Raw genomic sequence first — 24778 nt, 5'->3', positions numbered from 1 at the left:
TGGTTGAGGTAGATGCATCGGAGGTGGGTGTGGGGGAAGTTTTGTAACAAAGACAGATGGACCCACTAAAATTGTATCCTTGTGCTTTCTACTCCAAGGAAACTGTCCCCCGCAGTGAGGAATTACGACGTCGCCGATTGGGAGCTCTTGGCTGTGAAGTTGGCATTAGAGGAGTGGAGACACTGGCTGGTGGGTGCCAAGGAACCATTCATCATCCTCACCGGCGATCGGAACCTTGAGTACATACGGACAGCGAGGAGACTGAATCCGCGCCAAGCCAGGTGGGCCCTCTTCTTCACCAGGTTCGACTTCACGCTGAGCTATCGCCCAGGTTTTAAGAACATCAAGGCCGATACCCTGTCCCGTATCTACAATTCGGGAGAGGCTCCTGTCCAGAGGGCACCCATAATCCCATCCTCCCGAGTTGTGGTTTGGGACGTAGATGTGGACATCCGCCAGGCTCTAGAGAGGGAGCCCGCACCCCGGAATTGTCCTCCCGCTTGCATCTATGTTCCCACAGGGATAAGGATTGGCTGCTGACCTTGCACTCACAGCTGTCATCGCTGGACGTCCAGGTATTTCTCGCACCATCCATTCCATCACTGAGAAATACTTGTGGCCCACCTTGGTGCAGGATGTTACACGGTATGTCTACTCCTGTTCCGTGTGTGCTTAAACCAAGTCCCCCCGGAATGCTCCAGGAGGGAAGCGTCTGCCGCTTCCTGTGCCTCAACAACCTTGGTCCCATCTATCCATTGATTTTGTTACTGATCTTCTCCCTTCTGATGGTTTCAGAAGGTAGTGGATAGATTATCCAAGTCATATCGATTAATCCCTCTTCCTGGTCTTCCCACTGCTCGCCAGGTTGCTGAGGCACTCTTCCAGCAGGTCTCCCGACATTATGGTCTTCCGGAGGACATCGTCTTGGACCGTGGCCCCGAATTCACATCCCGAGTATGGAGGGCCTTCTTGGAGAAGCTCAAGGTCACTGTTAGCCTCACATCCGGGTATTGGCCTCAGTCTATGGGGCAGGTTAGACAAACATTGGCATTAGAATGGCCTTACTGAAGAACTCAGTGACTTTCAATGTGGCACTGTCATAGGATGCCACCTTTCCAACAAGTCAGTTCGTCAAATGTATGCCCTGCTAGAGCTGCCCCGCTCAACTGTAAGTGCTGTTATTGTGAAGTGGAAACATCTAGGAGCAACAACGTTTCAGCCGTGAAGTGGTAGGCCACACAAGCTCACAGAACGGGACCGCTGAGTGCTGAAGCGAGTAGCGAAAGTTGCAAAACTCATTAACGAGTTCCAAACTGTCTCTGGAAGCAGCGTCAGAACAATAACTGTTCGTCGGGAGCGTCATGAAATGGATTTCCATGGCCGAGCAGCCGCACACAAGGCTAAGATCACCTTGCGCAATGCCAAGTGTCGGCTGAAGTGAGTGGTGTAAAGCTTGCCGCCTTTGGACTCCGGAGCAGTGGAATGCATTCTCTGGAGGGGTGAATCACGGTTCACTACCTGGCAGTCCGACGGAGAATCTGGGTTTGGTGGATGCCAGGAGAACGCTACATGCCCGAATGCATAGTGCCCACTGTACATTTTGGTGTAGGATAAATATTGGTCTGGGGCTGTTTTTCATGGTTCGGGCTAGGCCCATTAGTTCCAGGAAAGAGAGATCTTAAAGCTACATCATACAATGACATTCTAGACTTTCTGTGCAGTTTTGGGAAGGCCCTTTCTTGTTTCATCATGACAGTGCCCCGTGTACAAAGTGAGGTTCATACAGAAATGGATGGTCGAGATCGGTATGGAAGAACTTGACTGGCATGCACAGAGCCCTGACCTCAACCCCATCGAACACCTTTGGGATGAATTGGAACGCTGACCGTGAGCCTGGCCTAAAACCAAAAGTTTACCTTGACTTGGAAGAGTTGGATTGTTGGATATCCATAGCCAGCAGGCATTCCTCTCTGTTTGAGTCAGGTGGTTGAGTAGGCTAAATTAGCTGAATCAGTTAGCTAGGTAAGTAAAAGTGTGTGTGTGTGGCATCAGTATGCATTTGAGTGCATGTTATGTTTGTGTGTGTGGGTGTATGTAGTGTGTGTGTGTGTGTGTGTGTTGGGGTGTCAGTTTTGGTATGTGTGAGTGTGTGGGTAGAGTCCAGTGTGTGCGCATAGAGTCAGTGCAAGAGAGTTAGTGCAAAAAGGGTCCATCCAGGGAGTCCGGGTAGACAGGTATTTAACAGTCTTGTTTAGAAGTTGTTTAGAAGTCACTGTATGCTGCCACTACATGCTAAAGATAAGAGAAGAGGAGAGGCAAGGATCCTAACAAGATGGTGGACTAATTTACTACAGTGACTGACATCTCTAGGAGAGCTAAGGGACGTAGAGACACTTACTACACAATATCAACCCTGTGGGTGACTGTTTTTGACAAATATTTAATTTGGAAGAAAACACCCACTACCCATCAAATAGACAGAGGGCACTTTGTCCAAAAGAAGTTTGCATTGCTGTAGCTCGCAATATTGCATATTTTACACTGGTTTGGGTACGCTATAGAAGAGAAGAGAGGAGAAGATGAGAGGAGCCCCAGCACGACGCAAGTTAGATCCTAATGTTCAAAGCTCTGCAGCCCTCCTCAATCCCTCCTTCCTTCTCTCCTCTCTTTCTTCACTCTTCCCTCCCTTCTCAATGCGTTACCCTGACAACACTTTCCCCTGTTCAACTGTGCTTTCACTCGTTTAACTAGAGAAAGGAATGGAAGGTCTGTGAGACGAGACCACCGTGTGTGTGTGTGTGTGTGTGTGTGTGTGTGTGTGTGTGTGTGTGTGTGTGTGTGTGTGTGTGTGTGTGTGTGTGTGTGTGTGTGTGTGTGTGTGTGGTGTGTGTGTGTGTGGTCACTCATGATATACTCTTTTTGTGTGATAGGCTTATTGAGCAGTCTCTGCTATGTGGTATCTGATGTAGCAACCTGGACTCAGGTGTAGAAATAACATAGTAAATGAAAATCCGGTATGCTCAAATTAGAATGATATGTTACGTTTTTTATGTATTAATCTGTGGATGTTCATCATCTATTTTGTATGATATGTTACGAATTACAATTTGTATGATATGTTACGAAATACAATTTGCATGATATGTTACGAAATACAATTTGTATGATATTTTACAAATTGCAATTCGTACAATATGTTACGAATTTGAAGTAAGCATGATATGTTACAAATTCCAATTTGTTGTGGCTAACGTTAGCTAGATGGCAAACGCTAATGTTAGCTAGATGGCTAATGTTAGCTAGTCTAGGAGTTAAGGTTAGGGATAAGGTTAACGTTAAGATTAAGAGTTAGGCTAAAGGGATAAAGTTAGGGGAAGGGTTACTTAACATGCTAAGTAAACTCAGCAAAAAAAAGAAACGTCCCTTTTTCAGGACCCTGTCTTTCAAAGATAATTCGTAAAAATCTAAATAACTTCACGGATCTTCATTGTAAAGGGTTTAAACACTGTTTCCCATGCTTGTTCAATGAACCATAAACAATTAATGAACATGCACCTGTGGAATGGTCGTTAAGACACTAACAGCTTACAGACGGTAGGCAATTAAAGTCACAGTTATGAAAACTTCGGACACTAAAGAGACTTTTCTACTGACTCTGTAAAACACCAAAAGAAAGATACGTGCTCAATAAATTGCAATGTCCGTACTGTGAGACGCCAAAGACAGCGCTACATGGAGACAGGACGGACAGATGATCGCCCTCGCAGTGGCAGACCACGTGTAACAACACCTGCACAGGTTTGGTACATCCGAACATCACACCTGCGGGACAGGTACAGGATGGCAACAACAACTGCCCGAGTTACACCAGGAACTCACAATCCCTCCGTCAGTGCTCAGACTGTCCGCAATAGGCTGAGAGAGGCTGGACTGAGGGCTTGTAGGCCTGTTGTAAGGCAAGTCCTCACCAGACATCACCAGCAACAATGTCGCCTATGGGCCCAACCCACCGTCGCTGGACCAGACAGGACTGGCAAAAAGTGCTCTTCACTGACGAGTCACGGTTTTGTCTCACCAGGGGTGATGGTCGGATTCGCGTTTATCATGGAAGGAATGAGCGTTACACCAAGGCCTGAATTCTGGAGCAGGATTCATTTGTAGGTGGAGGGTCCGTCATGGTCTGGGGTGGTGTGTCACAGCATCATCGGACTGAGCTTGTTGTCATTGCAGGCACTCTCAACACTATGCGTTACATGGAAAACATCCTCTTCCCTCATGTGTTGTGTTCCTGCAGGCTCATCCTGACATGACCCTCCAGCATTACAATGCCACCAGCTTTACTGCTCGTTCTGTGTGTGATTTCCTGCAAGACAGGAATATCATTGCTCTGCCATGGCCAGCGAAGAGCCCGGATCTCAATCCCATTGAGCACGTCTGGGACCTGTTGGATCGGAGGGTGAGGGCCAGGGCCATTCCCCCCAGAAATGTTCAGGAACTTGGTGGTGCCTTGGTGGAAGAGTGGGGTAACATCTCACAGCAAGAACTGGCAAATCTGGTGAGCAGTCCATGAGGAGGAGATGCACTGCAGTGCTTAATGTAGCTGGTGGCCACACCAGATACTGACTGTTACTTTTGATTTTGACCCCTCGCTTTGTTCAGGGACACATTATTCCATTTATGTTAGTCACATGTCTGTGGAACTTGTTCAGTTTATGTCTCAGTTGTTGAATCTTGTTATGTTCATACAAATATTTACACATGTTAATTAAGTTTGCTGAAAATAAACACAGTTGACATTGAGAGGACGTTTCTTTTTTTGCTGAGTTTAGTTACAAAGTAGCTAAAAAGTAGTCAATTGTAGGAAAGTTGTCCGTGATGATATTCGAACACGCAACCTTTGGGTTACTAGACATTCTTGTTATATGCCCAACCATCCTCCTTTCGTTTTTTTAACTTAAAGAAGCAATATGTAACTTTTTTGGGCAACCCAACCAAATTCACAAAGAAATGTGACAGATCTGTCATTCTCATTGGAAGTATAAAGTGGTAGATCTGTTCTATGTGCTATATTTCTATGTTACCCATGCTTACGTTTCATTTTTGCATCTTTTACTTTTGGTTTTGTACACCAGTTTATAACAGCTGAAAATACTATATTTTTGGTTATGGAAAATATATTTCACAGCAGTTTAGATGGTACAATGACTCTCTACACTGTACTTTCTTGTTTTGTGACATAAACTGAAATTAGGTGAACAATTCAAATTTTAGCAACCAGGAAATGACGGAGCCTTCTGTCTTGTAACGTTTACTATGTTACATCTAGTCTATGAGACCAGGCTGGAGGTAGGCCTGCGTCTGTTTGTGTGTGTGAGTCTGTGTGTATAAAAGAAAAAGTGTGTGTGGGTCGTTATTGTATTTATTTGTTGCTCTCCTCATTCTGTGGCACTGGCAGGGTATTCAGTGTGTGTGCATGTGTGTGTCTGTATCTGCTTATGTGTGTGCTGATCTTATTGTGCAGTCTGGCATTTGGCAGGTCCATTTGATTCTTGGCAGGTAGATCAGAGCTCCTCTCTGCCCAGCCGAAGCAAAGGATTACAGAGAAGAGAGAGAGATAGAGAGGGAGAGAGAGATGAGAGAGAGACAAAGAGAGGGAGAGACTTCCCGAGGCAGCCCCATTCAGCCCTATTCATCCGCCCCTGGAACAGTATCAACGTATACACTGACTCTGTGTTCATCAGGAAGTGCATAGAGGATGTTGTATCGGTCCCAGGTTCAAATGTTTAAATCTGCAATGCGTAACAATGTGTGTACAGGTGTTTTTAGAGACCCCTCTGTCAAGAATGCTGTATTTCTTCTACATTTGAACATGATATGCCAGAAACCCCAGCTCTCATTGCAAGTCGCCGCTGGGACGACGTAGCATCAACATCCGCTCGGAGACTTTGTGGCTGTGGTAGTGACAACCCAACGGAGTCGGGAAATGTGAGGCTGTGGATGTCGATGCAATTACAGTTATGGACAAGATTGATGATAACTCAATACCATTTTAGCAACACTGTCTTCAGAACAGGTACCCAAAATGTTATACACCGGCTATTATTCTCATTTTTATATTGTAATAAAAAATATCCACGCTGTCAGCCAGAAAGGTAGCTAGCTATCTAACTTAGCTAGCTAACGTTACATGGTTGCTAGCTAAAAGCTTAGCTACCGGGAATTTCCCTGCTTGGTACAAGATAGCAATATGACGATAGCTTTAGTACATTAGCTATCACACTTACGTAAAAAAGCAGTGTAAAATATTAATCTTGACTATCATAGCTCTGCATTCATGGAAAATAACCTTTGCTTTGGCAAGTCCTTTGCCCTTCTCTGATTCCTGTACTCGCTAACTAATAACATTACTGTTATGGCCGCTTGATTCTCGAGAGCCATGGCTATGAAGATGTGTATGATTGTAGACGTGTTATACTCAACTCTTCTGCATGAAAATCATTATGGTTTATACATAAAACCAAAACCATGTAGTGAACAATCTTAATAACTGTGTTGTGTACATGTTTTTTCTGTAGGATTCCAGCCTTGAAGAGCCGCAGACCGTCCAGGGGCACAGGCAGGACTACAGAAAGAATTGGACAGGAAGACCTTGAAAGGGCTGCCTGAGAAGAAGGTTAGTAAAAATCTTTCACCTGTGGTACTGTTTACCCGTTTCACAATCATATCGCACAACATTTGGCTACATTCTGTAATTTCATGTTTTTTTTTATTATTATCATTACAGACTAAATTGCAAGAGCTGTCCGCTTCCCTTCTACCTGGAGTGATTTTTGACATCATGGTTTCCAGGGTCTCCAGAAATCCAAGACAACCTCACAACCTTACAACACACAACTGCTGCCAATTCACCACTGCAATATTCAATTTATTACCAAGTATTTTACCATAACAAGATAACACTTCCATGACTACACCGTACTTTATTCTTAATTTGGATCTAAATTAAGAAAATATGGTAATATCTTTAAGTAGTTTTGTGAATTTTTCCTTGGTCTGGGTGAAATCAGTTCAATACTTTACCAGTTCACTACATTGTTTCCCTTACACTACCTTGTATTCTTGTTTATCTACCTAATAAAACTTTATTTGACCTGATCGTCTAATCGGCCTGACTTGTTTTGTACTGCATTTACACCAGGGTAATCCATCCGTCTTTCTGGATATCTATCCACCTGTAGGTCTGCTCATTTGAAGTGTAAACCGTCAAGAGCGTAGATATCCAGGAGAATAACAGTTTAGTAAATCCTTCTAAAGCCATTCCAAAAGTACAATGATGACTATATGCTAGATAAATGCACAAGTACTGTTTCTCACACAAGTTTGTTTCCCACACAAATTTCCCTTATGTATATGTTTGATTGTAGGCCCACCTCTTTCAAAAACAATTCTGAGTTCTCTCTAGGTTTTCACACTTTCCAGGAAGCACCAAGTCTGACAACAGGGAATGCTCCAGTCCTTCCCAGCTCAAAGGTGTGCTGCTAACTGTATCCTGTGCTGTGTGGTGACGTCTCCTCGAAGTTGTAGCAGCTCAGTTGTTGGTGGCACTTTATGGAGATTTTGGTCATCTGATCTCTGGATCATTCTCCTAGGCCCTATTGAGAGCCCAGTCTTCTCAACACTGCTCTCTGAAGTTCTGGGATGTAGGTGTATTCCTTTGCAGTTTTCAATGCGTGGACACTTCACTTTTGAGACTTGTTATTGTAGTCTCCTTCAGCTGAAAGACAAAATACTGACAAAATATTATTCTATATAATTTCATTACTATCAGTGCAGAACTGAAGTGTTGAAATATAACAGCCATAACATATATTATATCGATTTTGTTTTTTTTCACAATCGAGAGGACAACTAACACTTACATCTTGTTGCCCTACGTGTTCTCCAAGGCTGGACAATGGTTACAAAGGTTGCAGTCAAGTGCTGCCAGTAGGGCTCCAGCCTTAGACTGGAGGAGAGAAAGCAAACCGTGTACATAAGTGATTCTGGAAGGACGCCAGCTCAGATGTAGACCTAGATCAGGGATAGGCAACTCCTGTCCTCGGTGGCTTAATTGGTGTCACACTTTCCCCCAACTAATCACACCTGATTAAAGTAATTGCATTCTAAACTGAATACCATTATAAGTTGATTATTGGGTCAGGTGTGTTGGCTGAGGAAAAAGTGTGACACCAATCAGGCCCGCGGACTGGAGTAGGCCAACCTTTATCTAGATCTGACTCCAATAATCAACTAATCATGATCTTCCGTTTACAATTAGTTTATCAGCTGTGTTTGCTAGGGATGGGGAAAAGAGTGACCACTCCGGCCACGAGGACTGGAATTTACCGTCCCTGACCTAGATAGACAAAGTATCAAACATGCTCCATCAATCCTAATCTGGAATACGATTTTACCATTTGACAACTATGACAGAATTGCCTTCGATGAACATCAGTCTTATATTTTCAGGGTAAAAACATTCAGTTTAGGATGAACGGAGTCAGTATTTGTTTCCATCATTGGATAAGGAGGTTATTAGGCAGAATTAATGTTTCCTATCATTCAGTATAATGTCATGTTCGTTTTATACACTCAATACATGTGCATCTTTTGGGCTAGGTCTGTCTACATCTCAACCAGACAGCTCAATTGGGGAATAACAGTAATATGTGTGCAGTAGGCTAATATTGAGATAGTATGTTATCAATACTCAAAGTACATATTGGGTAGTGCATTTTCCTGAACAGTTTAGCATTATAAAATGTCTACTTTGTTGTTAGGTAGCTAAAACGTTGTCTTTGCTTACCGATCGTATTCTGCTCCAATACTCGACAATGGTACGGCTGGAAATACAGGCTTGCCAGGAGTTGATGTTGATTTATTCCTGTCATCACTGATATTTTCTAGAGTTTAGATGTCAAGTAATGAAGCTATAACAGTTGACATGAGAAGAGAGGAGATAAAATTAGCTAGTTTTAGAATGTTTGGTTTACAACAGCTGACTAAAAATTGTGCATTCAGAGAACACTAGACGTGCAGTTGAGAACGTTTCCATGGTAACGGTGCCTCTACAATTCCACGATGAAACTTTTAAACGAAATTCCCACTTATAGCAAACGAGTTTCATGAAATACATGGACCAGAAACAGGGTCACATTTTTTTACTAAATATCAGTAAGCCAGGCTAGGTATGTACAGCAAAATAGCTAGCTAGCTCTCTGCTTGGCAGAATGTTAGCTAAATGTATCGGTCTCATTGCAAGACTTTGGCTAAAGTGTTGGCATGTTGAATCTGGAATACTCCAGCCAACGACATGAGATGTTCTAAAACTAGACTGTTCAGATCAATATACTCTCTGGCACCGCCTCCTCACTGACGGAAAACACGTCACACATTGTGCACTATTCAATGAATACCAGTGAATAACGCGGTTCTCAGGCAGGCTAGCGGCACACTATTGTTATTGTTGCGTCACTAGCGACTTATTGGAGCTTCTGAGCCCCAAACCAATCCAAATGTAGTATTCATCGGTCAGAAAATAGATTCAAACACAAGTATTCAGACCCTTTACTCAGTACTTTGTTGAAGCACCTGGCAGAGATTGAAGCACCTGGCAGAGATTACAGCCTCGCGTCTTCTTGGGTATGACGCTACAAGCTTGTGTAACAGTATAACTTTAGTCCGTCCCCACGCCCCGACCCAGGCGCGAACCAGGGACCCTCTGCACACATCAACAACATTCACCCACATCGTTACCCATCGCTCCACAAAAGCCACGGCCCTTGCAGAGCAAGGGGAACCACTACTTCAAGATCTCAAAGCGAGTGACGTCACAGATTGAAACGCTATTAGCGCGCACCACCGCTAACTAGCTAGCCATTTCACATCGGTTACAATTGCACACCTGTATTTGGGGAGTTTATCCCATTCTTCTCTGCAGATCCTCTCAAGCTCTGTAAGGTTGGATGGGGAGCGTTGCTGTACAGCCATTTTCAGGTCTCTCCAGAGATGTTCGATCGGGTTCAAGTCCAGGCTCTGGCTGGGCCACTCAAGGACATTCAGAGAATTGTCCCGAAGCCACTCCTGCATTGTCTTGGCTGTGTGCTTAGGGTCATTGTCCTGTTGGAAGGTGAACCTTCTCTCCAGTCTGAGGTCCTGAGTTCTCTGGAGCAGGTTTTCATCAAGGATCTTTCTGTACTTTGCGCCGTTCATCTTTCCCTCAATTCTGACTAGTCTCCCAGTCCCTGCTGCTGAAAAACATTCCCACAGCATGATGCTGCCACAACCATGCTTCACCTTAGGAATCGTGCCAGATTTCCTCCAGAAGTGACCCTTGGCATTCAGGCCAAAGAGTTCAATCTTGGTTTCATCAGACCCAAGAATCTTGTTTCTCATGGTTGGAGTGTCCTTTCGGTGCCTTTTGGCAAACTCCAAGTAGGCTGTCATGTGCCTTTTATTGAGGAGTGACTTCCGTCTGGCCACTCTATCATAAAGGCCTGATTGGTGGAATGCTGCAGAGATGTTTGTCCTTCTGGAAGGTTCTCCCATCTCCACAGAGGAACTCTGGAGCTCTGTCAGAGTGACCATCGGGATCTTGGTCACCTCCCTGACCACGGCCCTTCTCCCCCGATTGCTCAGTTTGGCCAGAAGGCCAGCTCTAGGAAGTGACTTGGTAGTTCCAAACTTCTTTCATTTAAGAATGATAGAGGCCACTGTGTTCTTGGGGACATTCAATGCTGCCTCGACACAATCCTGTCACGGCAATTCCTTCGACCTCATGGCTTGGTTTTTGCAATGACATGCACTGTCAACTGTGGGACATTATAAAGACAGATGTGTGTCTTTACAAATCATGTCCAATCAATTGAATTTAACACGGGTGGACTCCAGTCAATTTGTAGAAACATCTCAAAGATGATCAATATAAACAGGATGCACCTGAGCTCAATTTTGAGTCTTATAGAAAAGAGTCTGAATACTTATTTTTTGTTTTATATTTTTAATAAATTAGCAACAATTTCTAAAAAGCTGTTTTCGCTTTGTCATTATGGACTATTGTGTGTAGATTGATGATAATTATCTATTTTTTGATTCATTTTAGAATAAGAGTGTAATGTAACAAAATGGAAAAAGGGAAGGGGTCATAATACTTTCCCGAATGCACTGTACCTCATCTTTTGTGACAACTGATGCATCCTCTCCTTTAGTGTGGAACTAAAAGCATGTAACTGTGTTGACAGTCATTGATATACAAGTAGTTTTCTAAGCCGAACAACCCCAGGGAACATCAGTAGGTTAGTCAAACTGCACACTGTGCCCAGCTTCGCATGCTGACCAACGCCAGGTCGGCGGCCTGTTCCTGATCTAGCGCATCTGCATTCAAATTATAAAATGGCATGCGCGATATTAGGCTTCATAAGTTGAGTGTCAACTTATTTACTTTGCTAGGTTATTGTTATCAATGCGCTGTTCAAAATGCTGTTTTACCGTAAGCTACCGGAGACGTCTCTCATCTGGATAATATACCTGCAGAACGGGACTTACAAGAGATTTGATTTAGATTCGTCAGCAATAGTTTTGTTAGTTTTGCTTTATACAATCAGTGTATATGGTTATTTTTAGATATCCAGGGTAAAGTTGATAATTTCATAACGAGGAATCACTTTTGCAAGGCTGTCACGTTCTGACCTTAGTTCCTTTTTTATGTCTTTATTTTAGTTTGGTCAGAGCGTGAGTTGGGGTGGGCATTCTATGTTGTTTTTCTATGTTTTGTTCTGTTGTTCTATTTCTATGTGTTTGGCCTAGTATGGTTCTCAATCAGAGGCAGGTGTCAGTCGTTGTCTCTGATTGGGAGCCATATTTAGGTAGCCTGTTTTCCTTTGTGTTTTGTGGGTGGTTGTTTCCTGTGTCTGTGTTTGCACCATACGGGACTGTTTCGATTTTCGTTTGTTCATTCACTTTGTTATTTTGTATTTTTGTAGTGTTCAGTTTTTATATTAAAATGGACACTTACCACGCTGCACATTGGTCCGATATCTCTTACTCCTCGTCAGAAGAAGAGGAAAGTCGTTACAAAGGCGCTCTGCATGGCTAAAGCAGGAGGAGAAAAGAAGCTCACTAAACTTCCAAATGGTAAAAAACATTTTATTTTGAGATGGGGGTGAAATCCAAAGTTGTGCTATATATTCATTGATGTCATAGCTAACTTGTAAACTATAAATATTGATACATTACTAGCGTGAACACTTAATCTGCAAAAACAATAAGATAATAAGTGGGTGATTTGTGATTTCAGAACCAAAGTTGGGGGACGGAAAAATAGGCTACTTTGACTCCCCTAATCTGATAATTTGATAATCTCCCTTATGGCTCAGACCACGTGCCTACATAGTATACACCATAGATATGCATCACACTCACACACACTGTACATACACCATAGACCTACATTATTTACACGCACACACACACACACACACACACACACACACTGGACATACACCATAGACCTACATTATTCACACACACACACACACAGACACACACAGACACACACAGACACACACACACACACACACACACACACACACACACACACACACACACAGACACACACAGACACACACAGACACACACACACACACACACACACACAGCCACACACACACCATAGACCTACATTATTAACACGCACGCTCACACAAATAGTACACACACCATAAACCTATATTATTTACACGCACAGACACACACAGACACACACAGACACACACGCACAGAGACACACACACACACACACACACAGAAGTCAGATCCGCCAGATCCAGCTCAGAGGTCCCGCTCATGAGCTCCATCAGCAGGAGATTTTCATTTAGAATGGAAAATTAATTAAACAAATGTTAGTGCATTTAATCGTATCGCATCGAATCGATTCATTCTCTAAGCAAACCGAATCGTACTGAATCATTTCAAACCAAAACGTATCATTCCTGTATTGTATAGGAGCCCATGTATCTAGATACGAATCGAGTCCCAAGTGGCAGTGCACATCTCCAACTCAATCATGAAGTTTGCTGATTACACAACAGTGGTAGTAGGCCTGATTACCAACAACGATGAGACAGCCTACAGGGAAGAGGTGAGAGCCCTGTAGGAGCTGTGCGAGGAAAATGACCTCTCCCCCAATTTCAACAAAACGAAGGAGCAAATAAACTTTGATTTTAGAGAGGGAGAGAGAGAGCGAGTGAGAGAGCAAGCGGAAGAGAGTGAGAGCGGGAGAGAGAGTGAGAGCGGGAGAGAGAGCGAGCAAGTGGGAGAGAGAGAGGGAGAGAGAGGGAGAGAGAGAGAGAGAGAGAGAGAGAGAGAGAGAGAGAGAGAGAGAGAGAGAGAGAGAGAGAGAGAGAGAGAGAGAGAGAGAGAGAGAGAGAGAGAGAGAGAGAGAGAGAGAGAGAGAGAGAGAGAGAGAAATAAAAGGAATGAAAGAAGGGTGAAGGGAAACATAAAGAATGGATAAAAGAGAGCGAGAGAGGCCGGGGGGAAGTAGGGAGGAACCTCATTCCTCATATTTAGAGTGGATAAGGTATGTGTCTATCAAGCCCTATAGTTGGGTTTAGGATGGGTAAAGTGGTACTTTAAGTGGAAACTCTGGGTTTGGTTTGGTCTTGTGTAGAAGTATAGTATTTCCTGGTTCAGAATGGAAGAGAGTCAGATTGCGCCAACATATCCCTGTGCCTTCTTTTTGCTCTGAGAATGTGGAACTCACAGCATGGTGACAATAATCAATAAACCAGCATGCTACTATGTAACCTGGCCACTCTCAGTGTGTGCGCGTGAGTGTCTAATATGTGTGTGTGTGTGTGTGTGTGTGTGTGTGTGTGTAGGGAAGTTGACACCAGGACATCACCAGTGAGGTTTAGCTACAGTGGGCTGTTTCAGACATGACAACCTACATGATATTAACCCTGTGATGATTACTGTAGAGTGAGCTGTTTTTTTCATAACCCTAACCCAACATTCTCATCATCGATTCATAACAAATAATGCTGTTCATTTAATTCATTCAGCCTACCTCCTGGAAGTGAATCATTACGAATACAGGAACGAATACAGGAACGAATACATCATGCCATCATTGGATATCATTTAATGCTAAATTCACATTTATAATGTATTGAACATCAGATGGAAATTAAATAGCTGAGAATACTTTCCAACTAAGAGACCCGTACAAAGGGGTACAGAACAGAAGGACCAATACAAAGGGGTACAGACCAGAAGGACCCATACAAAGGGGTACAGACCAGAAGGACCCATACAAAGGGGTACAGACCAGAAGGACCCATACAAAGGGGTACAGACCAGAAGGACCCATACAAAGGGGTACAGACCAGAAGGACCCATACAAAGGGGTACAGACCAGAAGGACCCATACAAAGGGGTACAGACCAGAAGGACCCATACAAAGGGGTACAGACCAGAAGGACCCCTACAAAGGGGTACAGACCAGAAGGACCCATACAAAGGGGTACAGACCAAAAGGACCCATACAAAAGGGTACAGACCAGAAGGACCCATACAAAGGGGTACAGACCAGAAGGACCCATACAAAGGGGTACAGACCAGAAGGACCCATACAAAGGGGTACAGACCAGAATGACCCATACAAAGGGGTACAGACCAGAAGGACCCCTACAAAGGGGTACAGACCAGAAGGATCCATACAAAGGGGTACAGACCAGAAGGACCCATACAAAGGGGTACAGACCAGAAGGACCCCTACAAAGGGGTACAGACCAGAAGGACCCATACAAAGGGGTACAGACCAGAAGGACCCATACAAAGGGGTACAGACCAGAAGGACCCCTACAAAGGGGTACAGACCAGAAGGACCCATACAAAGGGGTACAGACCAGAAGGACCCCTACAAAGGGGAAGATGGATCCTTTGTTGTAAAGTGTTGTTTCTAGGTGCTTGGGTTTGTTTCAAGCTCCTGCTCAATTGATGGTGTGTGATTGTGTGTGTGTTTATTAGATAAGAGTGAATCTGACCCAGGTCTGAGTGAGTGAATGATGAGTTGTGTGTTTTAACTCCGGGCCAGAGCAGCTCTGACCCGTGTTAGATTACACAAACACAGGCTTTACCCTGTTCGCCAGAGAAAGAGAGTTAGAGGAAGGGAGGGAGAAAGAGAAATAGGGGCGGGGTCATTTCATCCCGCCAACACACTATCATGCTACGATAGTGGATGGACAACGTAGTGAGACCAGGAACCCTGGGTCGCTCTCTCCCAGGAGCGCACACACACACACACACACACACACACACACACACACACACACACACACACACACACACACACACACACACACACACACACACACACACACACACACACACACACACACACTTGCTAGTGGTGTCAGTTGACAGGATACTGTTCCTGATATATCATTGATGAGAGGATAGGTCAAGTGCTATTGACAGGAGGTGTGAGGAAAGAAAGTGTTCGTGTTCCTGTGCACACATGGATTTGTATATGTGTGTGTGTGTGTGTGTGTGTGTGTGTGTGTGTGTGTGTGTGTGTGTGTGTGTGTGTGTGTGTGTGTGTGTGTGTGTGTGTGTGTGTGTGTGTGTGTGTGTGTGTGTGTGTGTGTGTGTGCAGAGTCCCTATGCCTTCATTGATCATAGGGAAAAGTGTAGTCAGCACTTTTGGGCTATAGAGGTCACTTCATCAACACTGTACATTACATTATGCATGATTCACCATTGCTGTACGCTATGAACGTGACTGTAAGTTGTTGACATCACACCACTATTCTTCTATTACAATGTGTGTCCAAGACCTGAACGTTGGAGTCTAATCGTGTTTTATTCTCTAAGCAGTGAGGCTGTATTGAGACTGGGGCAGGGAACTGGAGCTGACCTTTACAACACAGCAGGAGTTCTCCACTCTTCTCTCTCTATTACTGTCTCTCTCACACACACACACACACACACACACACACACACACACACACACACACACACACACACACACACACACACACACACACACACACACACACACACACACACTGTAATGTAACATGGCAGTCCCCTGTCACGTTGCACGCGGCTGTGGAGAGTGAATGCCACTCACAGTAGCTCTTATACAGTTTTAAAAATACAAAGAGAGAGGAGAGAGAGAGAGTGAGGAGTGAGACAGAGAGGAGAGAGAGAGAAGTGGGAGATAGAGGAGTGAGAGAGAGAGATGAGGGAGAAAAGCAGAGAAAATGTGGGACTGCTCTTATGGTAGATAAATCGCCCACCACACAGCATACACACTCTCCCCACTGCTTTATTCATTTAGTAATGTTCATTGGCGAGGGTAGGGAAATACATTTCATCAGCCACCAGGCCCAGGCTCCCTCTGAGAGCAGGAAAGGCGAGGGGAAAGACCCCTATCTAAATATGGATCAGGAACTGGATGAAAATATAGAAATGTCCCCTCTCATTTCTGCTCCTGTGTGTTATCTTCTTTCCAGAGTTGAAAAAATTGACAAAGCTTCTAAAACAATAAGGAGAGACAGAGAGGAGAGAGATTGAGAGGAGAGAGCTAGAGAGGAGAGAAACAGTGAGGAATGAGATAGTGTGATAGAGACAGTGAAGAGTGAGATAGAGAGGAGTGAGACAGTGAGGAGTGAGATAGAGAGGACAGAGACAGTAAGGAATGAGATAGAGTGGAGAGAGACAGTGAGGGGTGAGACAGAGAGTAGAGAGACAGAGGAGTGGGATAGAGAGTAGAGAGAGTGAGGAGTGAGATAGAGGAGAGAGACAGCGATGGGTGAGATAGAGAGGAGATAGAGAGGAGATACAGAGAGTAGTCAGATGGAGAGAGACAGATGAGTGAGATAGAGAGAGACAGGGAGGAGTGATATAGACAGATGAGTGAGATACAGCAGAGTGAGATAGAGAGAGACATAGATGAGTGAGATATGAAAGAGACAGGAGGAGAGAGACAGTGAGGAATAAGATAGAGAGACAGTGAGATGGAGAGGAGATAGACAGAGTGGAGCGAGACAGATGAGTGAGATAGATAGAGACAGAGGAGTGAGATAGACAGAGGAGTGAGATAGAGAGAGACAGAGAGTAGTCAGATAGAGAGAGACAGAGGAGTGAGATAGAGAGAGACAGAGATGACTGAGATAGAGAGAGAGAGACAGTGAGGAGTGAGATAGAAGAGAGACAGGGAGGAGTGAGATAGGAGAGAGACAGGGAGGAGAGAGACAGGGAGGAGAGAGACAGGGAGGAGAGAGACAGGGAGGAGTGAGAGGAGAGAGACAGATGATTGAGATAGATAGAGACAGAGGAGTGAGATAGAGAGAGACATTGAGGGCTGAGATAGACAGAGGAGTGAGATAGAGAGAGACATATAGTAGTCAGATAGAGAGAGACAAAGGAGTGAGATAGAGAGAGACAGAGGAGTGAGATAGAGAGAGACAGAGGAGTGAGATAGAGAGAGACAGAGATGAGTGAGATAGAGAGAGACAGAGATTAGTGAGATAGTGAGAGACAGTGAGGAGTGAGATAGTGAGAGACAGGGAAGAGTGAGATAGAGAGAGACAGAGATGAGTGAGATAGAGAGAGACAGTGAGGAGTGAGATAGAAGAGAGACAGGGATGAGTGAGATAGACAGGAGAGAGACAATGAGATAGAGAGGAGAGAGACAAAGGAGTGAGATAGATAGAGACAGATGCGTGAGATAGGAGAGAGACAGGGAGGAGTGAGACAGAGAGGAGCGAGACAGTGAGGAGTGAGATAGAGAGAGAGAGAGATGAGTGAGATAGAGAGACAGAGCGGAGCGAGACAGATGAGTGAGATAGAGACAGAGAGTAGTCAGATAGAGAGAGACAGAGGAGTGAGATATAGAGAGACAGTGAGGAGTGAGATAGGAGAGAGACAGAAAGAGACAGGGAGGAGTGAGATAGGGGAGAGACAGGGAGGAGTGCGATAGGAGAGGGACAGGGAGGAGTGAGATAGGAGAGAGACAGGGAGGAGTGAGACAGTGAGGCGTGAGATAGAGAGGAGAGAGACAGTGAGTTAGAGAGGAGAGAGACAGAGAGGAGTGAGATAGACAGAAACAGATGAGTGAGATAGAGAGGAGCGAGACATATGAGTGAGATAGATAGTGACAGAGGCGTGAGATAGAGAGAGACAGAGAGTAGTCAGATGGAGTGAGATAGAGAGACAGGGAGGATTGAGATAGGAGAGAGACAGGGAGGAGTGAGATAGAGAGACAGTGAGGAGAGAGACATTGAGATAGAGAGGAGAGAGACAGTGAGGAGTGAGATAGAGAGGAGCGAGACAGAGAGTAGTCAGATAGAGAGAGACAGAGGAGTGAGATAGAGAGAGGAGTGAGATACAGAGAGGAGTGAGATAGAGAGGAGAGAGACATAGAGGAGTGAGATAGAGAGGAGCGAGACAGATGAGTGAGATAGATAGAGACAGAGGCGTGAGATAGAGACAGAGAATAGTCAGATAGAGACATAGGAGTGAGATAGAGAGAGACAGTGAGGAGTGAGATAGAGACAGAGAGTAGTCAGATAGAGACAGAGGAGTGAGATAGAGAGAGACAGTGAGGAGTGAGATAGGAGAATGACAGGAGGAGTGATATAGGGGAGAGACAGAAAGAGACAGGGAGGAGTGAGATAGGGGAGAGACGGGGAGGAGTGAGATGGAGGAGTGAGATAGCGAGGTGTGAGACAGAGAGGAGACAGGAGCTTCTGCAGATGGAGGATAATTCAATATGAATGGTTACCAGTGGTGAGACTGTGATTAGGGCTGAATGGGCGTCAGGCAGGGACAACACAGTTCACACACATTGGGAGTAACTGGCTCCATCTGAATACACACTTAGCCTTCTAGCTAGCTCATAGCCTTTCTGTCGTCCTCCCTCTTCATAATTCTGTTTCTCTCCTTCTACCTTCCTCCCTCTCTCCAGCCTGGTCTCTGAATACCTCTTAATCCCGTTGCTGAGGAAAGTGGTGAGGGTACGGAGATGTGTACCTGGGAGAGTCAGAGGCAGCATGTATCATATTTATATAATTTAGCAGACGCTCTTATCCAGAGGGACTTACAGTAGTGAGTGCATACATTTTCATTCATACTGGTCCCCCTTGGGAATCAAACCCACACCCCTGGCATTGCAAGCACCATGCTCTACCAACTGAACTACATGGGGACATGTTCTGTTTAACATGCTGTATGTAAGCACTATCCCGTTGACCTGGCATCATCCCCCAGTTATTTTAGCCTTTAGCCGTACCCTTATCCTACTCCACCTCTGTTCCTCTGGTGATGTAGAGGTTAATCCAGGCTATGCAGTGCCTAACTCCACTCCCATTCCCAGGCGCTATCATTTGTTGACTTCTGTAACCGTAACAGCCTTGGTTTCATGCATGTTAACATTAGAAGCCTCCTCCCTAAGTTTGTTTTATTCACTGCTTTAGCACACTCTGCCAACCCAGATGTCCTGGCCATGTCTGAATCCTGGCTCAGGAAGACCACCAAAAACCCTGAAATTTCCATCCCTAACTAATACATTTTCCGACAAGATAGAACTGGCAAAGGGAGCGTTTTTGCAATCTACTGCAGAGATAGCCTGCAGAGTTCTGTCCTACTATCCAGGTCTGTACCCAAACAATTCGAGCTTCTACTTTTAAAAATCCACCTTTCCAGAAACAAGTCTCTCACCGTTGCCGCTTGCTATAGACCACCATCTGCACCCAGCTGTGCCCTGGACACCATATGTAAATTGATTATCCCCCATATATCTTCAGAGCTCGTGCTGCTAGGTGACCTAAACTGGGACATGCTTAAACTTCTTTGGGCTGCAAGCCCGACGTCGGTACACTTATGACAACAGCCAGCTCAAGTGCAGGGCGCGAAATTCAAAATATATTTTTTAGAAATATTTAACTTTCACACATTAACAAGTCCAATACAGCATTTGAAAGATAAACATCTTGTGAATCCAGCCAACATGTCCGATTTTTAAAATGTTTTACAGCGAAAACACCACGTATATTTATGTTAGCTCACCACCAAATACAAAAAAGGACAGACATTTTTCACAGCACAGGTAGCATGCACAAAATCAAATCAAATCAAATTTTATTAGTCACATACACATGGTTAGCAGATGTTAATGCGAGTGTAGCGAAATGCTTGTGCTTCTAGTTCCGACAATGCAGTAATAACCAACAGTAATCTAACCTAACAATTCCACAACTACTACCTTACACACACACACAAGTGTAAAGGGATAAAGAATATGTACATAAAGATATATGAATGAGTGGTGGTACAGAACGGCATGGCAGATGCAGTAGATGGTATAGAGTACGGTATATACATATGAGATGAGTACTGTAGGGTATGTAAACATAAAGTGGCATAGTTTAAAGTGGCTAGTGGTACATGTATTGCATAAAGATGGCAAGATGCAGTAGATGATATAGAGTACAGTATATATACATATGAGATGGGTAATGTAGGGTATGTAAACATTGTATTAAGTGGCATTGCTTAAAGTGGCTAGTGGTACATTTTTACATAATTTCCATCAATTCCCATTTTTAAAGTGGCTGGAGTTGAGTCAGTATGTTGGCAGCGGCCGCTAAATGTTAGTGGTGGCTGTTTAACAGTCTGATGGCCTTGAGATAGAAGCTGTTTTTCAGTCTCTCGGTCCCTGCTTTGATGCACCTGTACTGACCTCGCCTTCTGGATGATAGCGGGGTGAACAGGCAGTGGCTTGGGTGGTTGTTGTCCTTGATGATCTTTATGGCCTTCCTGTGACATCGGGTGGTGTAGGTGTCCTGGAGGGCAGGTAGTTTGCCCCTGGTGATGCGTTCTGCAGACCTCACTACCCTCTGGAGAGCCTTACGGTTGTGGGCGGAGCAGTTGCCGTACCAGGCGGTGATACAGCCCGACAGGATGCTCTCGATTGTGCATCTGTAGAAGTTTGTGAGTGCTTTTGGTGACAAGCCGAATTTCTTCAGCCTCCTGAGGTTGAAGAGGCGCTGCTGCGCCTTCTTCACAACGCTGTCTGTGTGGGTGGACCAGTTCAGTTTATCCGTGATGTGTACACCGAGGAACTTAAAACTTTCCACCTTCTCCACTACTGACCCGTCGATGTGGATAGGGGGGTGCTCCCTCTGCTGTTTCCTGAAGTCCACAATCATCTCCTTTGTTTTGTTGACGTTGAGTATGAGGTTATTTTCCTGACACCACACTCCGAGGGCCCTCACCTCCTCCCTGTAGGCCGTCTCGTCGTTGTTGGTGATCAAGCCTACCACTGTAGTGTCATCCGCAAACTTGATGATTGAGTTGGAGGCGTGCATGGCCACGCAGTCGTGGGTGAACAGGGAGTACAGGAGAGGGCTCAGAACGCACCCTTGTGGGGCCCCAGTGTTGAGGATCAGCGGGGTGGAGATGTTGTTACCTACCCTCACCACCTGGGGGCGGCCCGTCAGGAAGTCCAGGACCCAGTTGCACAGGGCGGGGTCGAGACCCAGGGTCTCGAGCTTGATGACGAGTTTGGAGGGTACTATGGTGTTAAATGCTGAGCTGTAATCGATGAACAGCATTCTCACATGGGTATTCCTCTTGTCCAGATGGGTTAGGGCAGTGTGCAGTGTGGTTGCGATTGCGTCGTCTGTGGACCTATTGGGTCGGTAAGCAAATTGGAGTGGGTCTAGGGTGTCCGGTAGGGTGGAGGTGATATGGTCCTTGACTAGTCTCTCAAAGCACTTCATGATCACGGAAGTGAGTGCTACGGGGCGGTAGTCGTTTAGCTCAGTTACCTTAGCTTTCTTGGGAACAGGAACAATGGTGGCCCTCTTGAAGCATGTGGGAACAGCAGACTGGGATAAGGATTGATTGAATATGTCCGTAAACACACCAGCCAGCTGGTCTGCGCATGCTCTGAGCACGCGGCTGGGAATGCCGTCTGGGCCTGCAGCCTTGCGAGGGTTAACACGTTTAAATGTTTTACTCACCTCGGCTGCAGTGAAGGAGAGCCCGCAGGTTTTGGTAGGGGGCCGTGTCAGTGGCACTGTATTGTCCTCAAAGCGGGCAAAAAAGTTGTTTAGCCTGTCTGGGAGCAAGACATCCTGGTCCTCGGCGGGGCTGGTTTTCTTTTTGTAATCCGTGATTGACTGTAGACCCTGCCACATACCTCTTGTGTCTGAGCTGTTGAATTTCGACTCGATTTTGTCTCTGTACTGAGACTTGGCCTGTTTGATTGCCTTGCGGAGAGAATAGCTACACTGTTTGTATTCGGTCATGCTTCCGGTCACCTTGCCCTGGTTAAAAGCAGTGGTTCGCGCTTTCAGTTTCACGCGAATGCTGCCGTCAATCCACGGTTTCTGGTTTGGGAATGTTTTTATCGTTGCTGTGGGTACGACATCGTCAATGCACTTCCTAATGAACTCGCTCACCGAATCAGCATATTCGTCAATATTGTTGTTGGACGCGATGCGGAACATATTCCAATCCGCGTGATCGAAGCAGTCTTGAAGCGTGGATTCAGATTGGTCGGACCAGCGTTGAACAGACCTGAGCGCGGGAGCTTGTTGTTTGAGTTTTTGTTTGTAGGCTGGAATCAACAAAATGGAGTCGTGGTCAGCTTTTCCGAAAGGGGGGCGGGGGAGGGCCTTATAAGCGTCGCGGAAATTAGTATAACAATGGTCTAGTGTTTTTCCAGCCCTGGTAGCACAATCGATATGCTGATAGAATTTAGGGAGTTTTGTTTTTAGATTAGCCTTAGATTAGCCAAAACCAACCTAACTAACCAAGAACCAACCAAACTAACCAAGAAACAACTTAATCAGATGACAGTCTTATAACATGTTATTCAATAAATCTGTTTTGTTCGAAAAATTTGCATATTTGAGCTATAAATCAGTTTTACATTGCAGCTACCATCACAGCTACCGTCAGAAATAGCACCGAAGCAGCCAGAGTAATTACAGACACCAACGTCAAATATCTAAATACTCATCATAAAACATTTCTGAAAAATACATGGTGTACAGCAAATGAAAGACAGGCATCTTGTGATTCCAGCCAATATTTCCGATTTATTAAGTGTTTTACAGCGAAAACACAATATAGCATTATATTAGCTTACCACAATAGCCAGAAACACAAGCCATTTACCAGCAGCGAAAGTTAGCGATCGTAACAAACCAGCAAAAGATATATAATTTTTGACTAACCTTGATAAGCTTCATCAGATGACAGTCCTATAACATCAGGTTATACATACACTTATGTTTTGTTCGAAAATGTGCATATTTAGAGCTGAAATCAGTGGTTATACATTGTGCTAACGTAGCATATTTTTCCCACAACGTCCGGATATTTTTCTGCCACTCACATATTCTGACCAAATAACTAAACATAAACGTTACTAACAAATACATGTTGTAAAGGAAATGATAGATACACTAGTTCTTAATGCAATCGCAGTGTTAGAATTCTAAAAATAACTTCATTACGACATCCAGCTTAGTTATAGCGAGAGAGTGCCCAAAATCTGGGGGCAAACTACTAGTACAACATGTTTGACAGATATATGAAATAGCATCATAAAATGGGTCCTACTTTTGATGATCTTCCATCAGAATGTTGTACAAGGGGTCCTTTGTCCAGAACAATCGTTGTTTGGTTTTAGAACGTCCTTTTTCCCTCTTGAATTAGCAAGCACACTAGCCAAGTGGCGCGAAGCTCTCCTTCCTGAACAAAGGCACACAACGCAACACGCCTAACGTCCCGAATAAATTTCAATAATCTAATAAAACTATATTGAAAAAACATACTTTACGATGATATTGTCACATTTATCAAATAAAATCAAAGCCGGAGATAGTAGCCGTCTATAACGACAGCTTTCCAGAAGGCAATCCCAGGTCCCTCCTCGCACTTTCCAGGATACAGGAAATGGGTGACACGTCATGCCAAGAGCATTTATTCCACCTCAGACCAAGATAAACACTCCATTTCTTCTCTCACTGCCTCTTGACATCTAGTGGAAGGTGTATGACGTGCATGTATACTAATACGTATCATGCCCATTTATAGGCAGGCCCTAGAACAGAGCATCGTTTTCAGACTTTCCACTTCCTGGTCAGGAAGTTTGCTGCCAAATGAGTTCTGTTTTACTCACAGATATAATTCAAACGGTTTTAGAAACTAGAGAGTGTTTTCTATCCAATAGTAATAATAATATGCATATTGTACGAGCAAGAATTGAGTACGAGGCCGTTTGAAATGGGCACCTTTTATCAGAGCTACTCAATACTGACCCTGCAGCCCAAACAGGTTAACACCCCGGCCATCCTACAATCTATGCTTGATGCCCTCAAACTCTCACAAATTATCAATGAACCCACACAGGTACAACCCCAAATCCATAAACACGGGCACCCTCATAGATATCATCCTAACCAAATTGCCCTCCAAATATACCTCTGCTGTTTTCAACCAAGATCTCAGCGATCACTGCCACATTGCCTGCATCCGTAATGGGTCTGCGGTCAAACGACCACCCCTCATCACTGTCAAAGGCTCCCTAAAACACTTCAGTGAGCAGGCCTTCCTAATTGACCTGGCCCGGGTATCCTGGAAGGATGTTGACCTCATCCCGTCAGTAGAGGATGCCTGGTCATTCTTTAAAAGTGCCTTCCTCACCATCTTAAAT

At 44.6% G+C, this 24778-nt stretch overlaps 1 protein-coding gene and 2 long non-coding RNA genes across 6 annotated transcripts in view; 2 read left to right on the top strand and 1 right to left on the bottom strand.

Annotated features, from left to right (window-relative positions):
- LOC139550370 (ephrin type-A receptor 3-like) overlaps positions 1–24778 on the top strand; it is a 196223-nt gene that overhangs the window by 15856 nt on the left and 155589 nt on the right. The window lies entirely within an intron of this gene.
- Positions 5546–7155, top strand: LOC139550371 (uncharacterized). Its single transcript, XR_011670015.1, has 3 exons — positions 5546–6073; positions 6576–6673; positions 6785–7155. It is a non-coding gene; the product is annotated as an uncharacterized lncRNA (long non-coding RNA).
- On the bottom strand, positions 7135–8120 carry LOC139550372 (uncharacterized). The gene is made up of 2 exons (XR_011670016.1): positions 7920–8120; positions 7135–7789 (listed from the first exon to the last, which is right to left on the bottom strand). It is a non-coding gene; the product is annotated as an uncharacterized lncRNA (long non-coding RNA).

The sequence above is a fragment of the Salvelinus alpinus genome, chromosome 23 (genome assembly GCF_045679555.1).
Source record: "Salvelinus alpinus chromosome 23, SLU_Salpinus.1, whole genome shotgun sequence".
Lineage (NCBI taxonomy): Eukaryota > Metazoa > Chordata > Actinopteri > Salmoniformes > Salmonidae > Salvelinus > Salvelinus alpinus.
The sequence above is the reverse complement of the archived record's forward strand: the minus strand, read 5'-3'. Positions and strand labels throughout refer to the sequence as shown.